The sequence below is a fragment of the Psammomys obesus genome, unplaced genomic scaffold, assembly GCF_907164565.1.
Source record: "Psammomys obesus unplaced genomic scaffold, mPsaObe1.curated_primary_1811, whole genome shotgun sequence".
NCBI classification, from domain to species: Eukaryota; Metazoa; Chordata; class Mammalia; order Rodentia; family Muridae; genus Psammomys; species Psammomys obesus.
In genome coordinates, this window is record NW_026590704.1 from 812,317 (window position 1) to 821,801 (window position 9,485).

The window sequence follows — 9,485 nt, forward strand, 5'->3', positions numbered from 1 at the left end:
TTTTTATACAGGAAGGCTACTAAGTTTTTTGAGTTAATTTTCTATCCAGCCACTTTGCTGAAGGTGTTTATCAGCTGTAGGAGTTCTCTGGTTGAATTTTTGGGGTCACTCAGGTATACAATCATGTCATCTGCAAGTAGTGATAATTTGACATCTTCCTTTCTGATTTGTATCCTCTGGATCTCCTTCAATTGTCTTATTGCTCTACCAAGGACTTCCAGAATTATGTTGAAGCGATATGGAGAGAGTGGGCAGCCTTGTCTTGTCCCTGATTTCAGTGGGATTGATTTAAGTTTCTCTCCATTTAGTTTGATGTTGGCTATAGGCTTGCTGCATATTGCCTTTACTACGTTTAGGTATGTGCCTTGTATCCCTGATCTCTCCAAGACTTTAAACATGAATGGATGTTGAATTTTGGCAAATGCTTTTTCAGCATCTAAGGAGATTATTGTGTGTTTTTTTCTTTCAGTTTGTTAATATGGTGGATCATAATGATGGATTTCCATATATCGAACCACACCGCTACATATCTAGGATGAAGCCTACTTGGTCATAGTGAATGATATCTTTGATGTTTTCTTGTATTCTGTTTGCAAGTATTTTGTTCAATATTTTTGCATCAATGTTCATAAGGGAGATGGAAATTATCATTCTTTATTGGGTCTTTGTGAGGTTTAGGTACCAAGGTGACTGTGGCTTCATAGAATGAGTTTGGTAGTGTTTCTTCTGTTTCTATTTTGTGGAACAGTTTGAAGAGAGCTGGCATTAGCTCTTCCTTGAAGGTCTGGTAGAATTCTGTGCTGAAACTGGTCCTGGGCTTTTTTTGGATGGGAGACTTTTGATGACCGCTTCTATTTCCTTAGGGATATAGGACTATTTAATTAATTTACCTGGTCTTGATTCAGCTTTGGTAAGTGGAACCAATCAAGAAAATTGTCCATTTCATTTAGACTTTCAAATTTTGTGGCATACAGACTTTTAATGTAAGTCCTAATGATTGTTCAAATTTCCTCAGTTTCTATAGTTATGTCCCCCTTTTCATTTCTGATTTTTTTGATTTGTAGTGTCTTTTTGCTATTTAGTTAGTTTAGGTAAAACTTGTTGATTTTCTCAAAGAATCATTTCTTGGTTTCATTGATTCTTTGAATTGTTTTACTTGTTTCTAATTTATTGATTTCAGCCCTGAGTTTGATTATTTCCAGTCGTCTACTCCTTCTTGGTGTGTCTGCTTCCCCTTCCTCCCCCTAGGGCTTCTAGGTGAGCCATTAAATTGCTTGAATGAGATCTCTCAAATTTCTTCTTGAAGGCACTTAGTGCTATGAACTTTCTTCTTAGCACTGCTTTCATTGTGTCCCACAAGTTTGGGTATGTTGTGCCTTCATTTTTCATTGAATTCCAGGAAGACTTTAATTTCTTTCTTTGTTTCTTCCCTGATCTAGCTGTCATTTAGTAACAAGTTGTTCAGTTTCCATGTGTGTGTAAGCTTTTTGTATTTCTGTTGTTATTGAGGTCCAGCGTTATTCCACGGTGATCAGATATGATACAAGGGATTATTTCACTCTTCTTGTATCTGTTGAGGCTTGCTTTGTGACCAACCATATGGTCTATTTTGGAGAAGGTTCCATGAGGTGTTGAGAAGAAGGTAAATTCTTTTGTGTTTGGGTGTAAGGTTCTGTAAATGTCTATCAGGTCCATTTGATTCATGACCTCTGTTAGAGACACTGTTTCTTTGTTTAATTTTTGTTTGGTGACCTGTCCTTTGTTGAGAGTGGGGTGTTGAAGTCTCCCACTATTAATGTGTGCTTTAAGTTTTATCAATGTTTCTGTTACAAATGTGGGTTCCCTTGTATTTGGGGCATAGATGTTCAGGATTGTGATGTCTTCCTGGTGGAATTTTCCTTTGATAAGTATGAAGTGTCCTTCCCCATCTCTTTTTATTAATTTTGGTTGAAAGTCTATTTTATCAGATATTAGAATGCCTACTCCTGCTTGCTTCTTGATTCCATTTCCTTGGAAAGCCGTCTCCCAGCCCTTTACCCTCAGGTATTGTCTATCTTTGTGCCTTAGGTGTGTTTCTTGTATGCAACAGATTGCTGGGTTTTGTTTACACATCCATTCTGTTAATCTGTGTCTTTTTATTGGAGAATTGAGTCCATTGATGTTGAGAGAGATTAATGACCATTAGCTGTCAGATCCTTTAATTTTGATGTTGGCTGTGGTAGTAAGTTTGTGTGCTTGGCTACTTTTTGTTTTACTGTAGTGAGGTTAATTATTTCCTGTGTTTTCTTGAAAGTAGTTAGTGTTCTTGGGTTGTATTTTTCTTTCTAGTATCTTCTATAACACTGGATTTGTATGTAGGTATTGTTGAAATTTGTTATTGTCGTTAAATATCTTGTTTTCTCCATCCATGATTACTGAGAGGTTTGCTGGGTATAGTAGCCTGGGCTGACATCTGTGTTCTCCTAGGGTCTGTATGATATTTGTCCAGGCCCTTCTGGCTTTCATAGGCTCTGTTGAAAAGTCAGGTGTGATTCTAATGGGTTTGCCATTATATGTTACTTGGCCTTTTTCCCCTGCAGCTTTTAGTTCTTTTTCTTTCTTCTGTATACTTACTGTTTTGATTATTATGTGGTAGCAAGGTTTTCTTTTCTCATCTAATTTGTTGGCCTCTTGTATTTTTATAAGTTTCTCCTTCAAGTTGGGGAAAATTTCTTCAATGATTTTGTTGAAAATATTTCCTAGGCCTTGGAGGTGGGAATCTTCTTTTTCTTCTGTTCCTATTATTCTTAGGTTTTGTCTTTTCATGTTGTCTTGAATTTCTTGGATGGTCTGTGTCCTCTATTATTCTCTTCATAAGCGTAGATTTTAGGTCATCTTCTTGAGTTTCAATTATGCTAGGGTGTCCAGAGCTGCTTGCCCCTGAATAACTGGTTTCTGGAGATGCCATATTGCTCTGTCTTTTGTTGGTTGAGCTTTTACACTGGCCTCTACCCAGAGGCCTCTACCTCTACTCTATCTTAAGTTTTGGGAGTTAGTTTCTGGTGGTTCCTGGAATCCTGTGGTGGAGAGAATCCCCTTGGCAGGAAGATATTTTTTCCTGAAGGAAGCCTCCTCAGCTTTTTGGGTACGGTCACTGATTGTCCGGTGATTTTCAGGAATTGCCACAGCTTGCCTCAGGCATACAAACCTGAATGGTAATTGTGGTCCTTGTTAGTCAAGAGGGCTCTCCTCTCACCCGGAGAAGTCCTGGAGACAGCTGCCCTGCTCTGGGGTTCTTCCTGTAAATTTAGTGAGCTCCTGCTGTAACCTGGGTGCCCCGTGGTTTGGTCAATTTAATTAGGGCTAACTGGTTGCCCCTTGGAGCATTTCTGGGGGTTGATCTCGGGGATCCCAGGCTTCTATAGATCTGAGGTTAGGGCTCTGTGTCCCAGTATCCAAGTGGTAGTCAGTGGCAGGTGTGCTCTAATCTCATGAGTGCAGCTGGAGTCTAGAGTCAGGAGTCTGTGGACAGCCAGAAACTTTTCCAAAGCTAGGTGTCCTGAGGTAAGGCCAGGTGTTTCACCTACTGTGGGGTTTCTTCCCAATAGGAAGGCCCAGTCTGTGGTGTTTGGCTTGACGCATAGAGTGTGTAGATGCTGGGGAAGGGGGGTGGCTCCAAGCTGGTGACTGTGCAGGAATCTGAGACCTTTTCCTGGGAACTTTCCCATGTGTGCTGGGGAAGGGCTCGGCTGAGTGCTCTAAGCTGTCTCCCTTCCTGTGGAGTTTTCTCCCGACAGGGACTCTCAGTCTCTGGTGCCCTGGAACACACAGTTTTGTCTGTGATCGATAGTTGGTGCACAGCAGGTCTCTGGGCTGGCAGCGAGCATGCCCCTGGTCTGTGGGACCTTTTCCAGGGGTATACTGGATGACTTAAGTCAGTCCCTGTTTGTTCCCTTCTCTGTGGGCTTTTCTCTCGATAGGAAAACCCAGTCTCTGATGCCCTGGGGTGCACAGTTCTGTCTGTGATGGAGAGTTGGGTGTGCAGCAAGTCTCTGTGCTGGAGGCTGTAGCCCAGTTCAGAGGTGGCAGCCTGTGCCCATCATTCTGCGGGACCTTTCCAGGGAAAGACTGGGTGACCTGAGGTCAGTCCCATTTCCTTCTTTCCCTGTGGGTTTTTCTCACGACTGTGACTCCCAGTCTCTGGTGTTTTTGTGTTCACCGTTCAGCCTGGGAAGGTGATCAGGACACGCAGGCTTGTGGCAATAGTCTGGCAACTGAGGGCCCGAACGACCTGGGATCTCTTCAGGGTTCTGGATGGGTGACCTGGGAGTAGACCCGACTGATTCCCACACCGTGGAGTTTCTTCTCACTTGGGAAACACAATCGCTGTTATTTTAGGGCCCAGAGTTCAGTCTCTTGGTTGCTGTATAGAAGATGTTGTCCTGCTCCTCAGACGCAGTGTCCTCCTGGCACTGCCATCTTGTCCCTCTCCGAGTCTTCAATTTTAAAACATAAGAACTTGCTAATTGAACTGAAAGTTGAGTGTTGCTGGATATAACAACCAACACTGGAGTATCAGGAGCAGAATACTTCACAAATGAATAACTTTCAGTTGCTTCTTATAACCTTATATTTATTGTAATAAAACATTATGTGGCATGACGTTAATTAAGTTAAAAAATGACATTCTCCTTGATTAGATCTCATTTGTTAGGTACTATTATAGTCAATTTAATTGATTTATACATATAGTGAGAGAATATTTTTTTATGTTTTAAAGGATGGAAAGCAATATAGATGAGCATGGATGACAATGATAGATGTAGGCATTACATTTTAAATGATGGAAAACACTGAAGAGTTTTATGGTAAAATCAATAGTTTCAGTATTTCCATAATTACACTTGTAACATCGTAGTATTTTAAGCATCAGAGCAACAAACCTATCTGATAGAACCTAGTTCTATCTGTTGTGTAATGGATGATGACTAGAAGAGTCTATGAACAGATTAATTCATTTGATTCATTTCTAATAGGTTAGAAAATATCAGGAGCCCAATGGCGAAGGGCTTTCTTCAACCCTATTGAGGTCCTCCCCTGTTGGTAGTCTCAACATCACCTGGGATAAACACAAGCAAGTTTTGACATTTTTTTCCTCTTCTATTATTTTCTGGAGTTGAGATAAAATTTCTTTAGATCCTGTGGAATTTCATTCTCTATTTCACTGCGCACACAGTGAATAATAGTCTAATACCTTTCCCGTCATCTAAACCATGGGAGAAGCATCTTAATTTCAGTATGCCATTGTATTACAAAGTAAATCTCCCTAAAGTCATTTTTAAAACATCTCATTCCCTCAGAATCAGACTTCTGATGCCTCTCCTTGCTTCTTTATAAAAGTGAGACTTGCTAATGTAGTACTGACATGGCTTCATCCACATTATCCACTTTTCAGTTTTGTTATCATCAGTGTTCTCCATGCAAAGGCATTTTCTTCAGTTAATTTAGACTACCATGGCTCTCCAAATAAGAAGTACACTTGCTTCCTGGCATTCCTTTGATCCCGCCTTCTGATTCAAACACTTTGTCCACACCACCATCTTAGCTTTTCTTTCTCATTTTCTTTTACTATTCCAAACCAAAGTATAATGGCATTTGTATCAGATGCCATTGCTTACACTTTTGTTAAGCACTGCAAATTGGGATATTACTATTTCAAACACCCATTTCTCCAGCTATTGTGGAAGATAAGGAAGAAAAAGAAATCTCATAATAATACTGTTTTAGGAATTACAAAGACACATGATGAACTTACTGAGAACAAAAAGGAAGTTCTTGAAATTTATTTATTTTTGTTTCTTTTCTTTTTTTGTTTATTAATTACATTTTATTCACTTTGTATCCCCCCTGTGCTTTAACTTATAGGCCAAATTGGACCGTGTCTTTGTATACCCAATTCCCCATGATATACTAGTGTTCTGATGGCCACTGATTGTTTCTTGTAGTCATTATCTTGATTTAAAGAGTTTTCAAGAATTAATTTCCTGTGTATGAGTGTTTTGCCTACATGCATGTTTCGTGTGCTGGTCTCTACAGATTTCAGAGAAGGTGTCAGATCACAAAGTACTGTAGTTACGAATGAAACCAGAATTGAACCCAGGTCCTATGAAAAATCAGCAAGGATCTTAGTCACAGAGACACCCTTTACAATAGCCACAAATAATCTAAAGTACCATGATGTGACTCTAACCAAGCAAGTGAGAGACCCGTTTAAAAAAACCTTCAGGTCTCTGAAGAAACAAATTGAAGAAGGTATCAGAAGATAGAAAGATCTTCCATCCTCATGAATCAGTAGGACTAACATAGTGAAAATGCCCATCCTGCCAAAAGCAATCTACAGATTCAATGCAAATCAAAATACCAACACAATTCTTTATGACCTTGAAAGAATAATTCTCAACTTCATATGGAAAAACAAAACACCCAAAATTGCCAAAATGATCCTGTACAACAACCAATGGTCTGGAGGTATGTCAATCCCTGATCTCAAGCTGTACTACAGAACAATAGTAATAAAAACCACATGGTACTGGCATAGAAACAGAATGTTGGATCAATGGAATTGAATTGAAGACCCAGAAATAAACCCACACACCTATGTATACTTGATTTTTAACAAAGAAGCCAAAACAATACAATGGAAAAAAGACAGCACCTTCAACAAATGATGCTGGTCTAACTGGATGTCTACATTTAGAAAAATGCAAATAGATCCATACTTATCATCATGCACTGAGTTAAAGTCCAAGGGGATAAAAGACCTCAACATAAAACCAGACACACTAAATTGGTTAGAAGAAAAACTGGGGAAGAGCCTTGAACTCATTGATACAGGAGACAACTTCCTAAACAGAACACCAACAGCACAGGCTCTAAGAGCAACAATCAGTAAATGGGACCTCATGAACCTGAAAAGCTTCTGTAAAGCAAAGGACACTGTCATCAGAACAAAACAACAGCTTCCAGACTGGGAAAGGATCTTCACCAAACCTATATCTGACAGAGGGCTAATATCCAATATATATAAAGAACTAAAGAAGTTAAAAGGCAATAAATGAAGCAATCCAATTAAAAAATAGGGTACAGAGCCAAACAGAGAATTCTCTGTAGAGGAAAACAGAATAGAAGAAAAAAGCTTAAAGAAATGCTCAACATCCTTCCTCATCAGGTAAATGCAAATCAAAATCAACCTGAGATTTCACCTTACACCCATCAGAATCACTAAGATGAAAAACTCAAGTGACAACACGTGCTGGAGAGGATGTGGAGAAAGGGGAACCCTCCTCCATTGCTGGTGGAAATGTCAACTGGTACAACCACTTTGGAAATCAATCTGGTGCTTGCTCAGACACTTAGGAATAGTGCTACCTCAAGATACAGCTATACCACCTCTAGGCATACATCCAAAAGATGCTCAAGTATACAACAAGGACATTTGCTCAACCATGTTAGTAGCAGCTCTATGTGTAATATCCAGAACCTGGAAACAACCCAGATGTCCCTCAGCTGAGGAATGGATACAGATTTATGGTACATTTACACAATGGAATACTACTCAGCAATTAAAAACAAGGAAATCATTAAATTTGCAGGAAAATGTGGTAATTAGAAAAGATCATCCTGAGTGAGCTATCCCAGAAGCAGAAAGACACACACGGTATATACTCACTCATAAGCCTATATTTAAACATTTAATATCGGATGGACATACTAAAATCTGTATACCTAAAGAAGCTAAACAAGTGAGGATTGATCATCTTACCCAAGGTCGAAGGAGGACATTGGGTAAGATGATCTATCCTCACTCAGAAAGACAAACAGAACAGACATTGGAAGAAGGAAAAAACAGGAAACAGGACAGGAGCCTACCACAGAGGGCCTCTGAAAGACTCTTCCTGTATCAAATCAGATGCTGAGACTCATAACCAAACTTTGGGCACAGTGCAGGAAATCTTATGAAAAAAGGGGGAGATGGTAAGACCTGGAGGGGACAGGAGCTCCACAAGGAGAGCAACAGAACCAAAACCTCTGGGCCCAGGAGTCTTTTCTGAGACTGATACTCTAACAAAGGACCATTCATTGATACAACTTTTAACCCCTGCTCAGATGTAGCCTATGGCAGCTCAGTGTCCAAGTTGGTTCCCTACTAAGAGGAATAGGAACCATCTCTGAGATGAACTCAGTGGCTGGCTCTTTGATCACCTCCCCCTGAGGGGGCAACATCCTTGTCAGGCCACAGAGGAAGACAATGCAGTCAGTCCTGTTGAGACCTGATAGGCTAGGGTAGGCTGGAAAGGGAGGAGAACCTCCCCTATCAGTGGACTGGGGGAGGGGCACGGGAAGAGGTGAGGGAGTGAGGGTGGGATTATGCGGGAATGAGGGAGAGGGCTACAGATGGGATACAAAGTGAATAAACTGTAATTAGTTTAAAAAATAAAAATTAAAAATTAATTTAAAAAAGAGTCTGACCTTTACTTAATTTCCTGTAATTCTTTCTGAAGGGTTGAGGCCTCATGAACTTTTCTCCTCCAGTTTTGCATGTTCATTGGTGTCATCCTTGTTCAACTCACATATCATTTGTCATGTGTTCAGACTTTAGCTGTATAGCTTCTGTATAGCTCATAGCAAAGTACCTGATTCTCTTGGTCTTACAATTTTTCTATGCTTTATTCCACAATGTTCCCTAAGCCTTCTGTGTGGTAGTGTTTTGTGGATATATCCACTGAAACAGCACAATCCCAAACAACAATCTATAAATATTTATTTTTATACCCACATACAAGTGTAATTTTCTACACTCTCCTCAAGAAAACCTCTTCACAGCAGATAGAGAACACCACAGTAAACCAAACCATCAAAATGAAGATCTGTGGAGCCATAGTTTTTAAAGGCTTGATTCCACTTTTTGTTTAGTTAGTTGTTCACTTTTGGTTTTACTGTTTACTGGGCACCGTGTCTTACATCTGACTTCCTCTGAAAGAGTTTTCAAATTCGCCTATTCTGTAGATGGCTCTGACTCCTCTAGCTTCCATATTGCTGCTTTCCTGGAAAATCACTTCTTTGTTCTTGGGAGGTTAATCTTCACTTTTTTCATGGGAGAGCAGAGTAAAATTTTCATGGTAAGAAAATATTTATGAGACACAACAGACACTCTTTCCTAGTATGTGTGAATAAAGGACAAATGTAAGAGTCCAGCTCTAAACCATAACTGATTAAATGATCTTGTAGAAATAAACTTCAACATATGCATTCTAGTCCTTAAATCCTTTTTGTGCTGGTTCATGGTATTGTTTTTTGGTAAGAAAAATGAATTTTGGCCACAGAGTTATGCACCATAAGTATTTTGATTAAATTGTTAAGGAATACCATTTTCTCTAGAAGCAGCTAATAATATTAATATTAGTGGTGTCAAGACATAAGAAACATTATTGGATGTACTCTGTTAA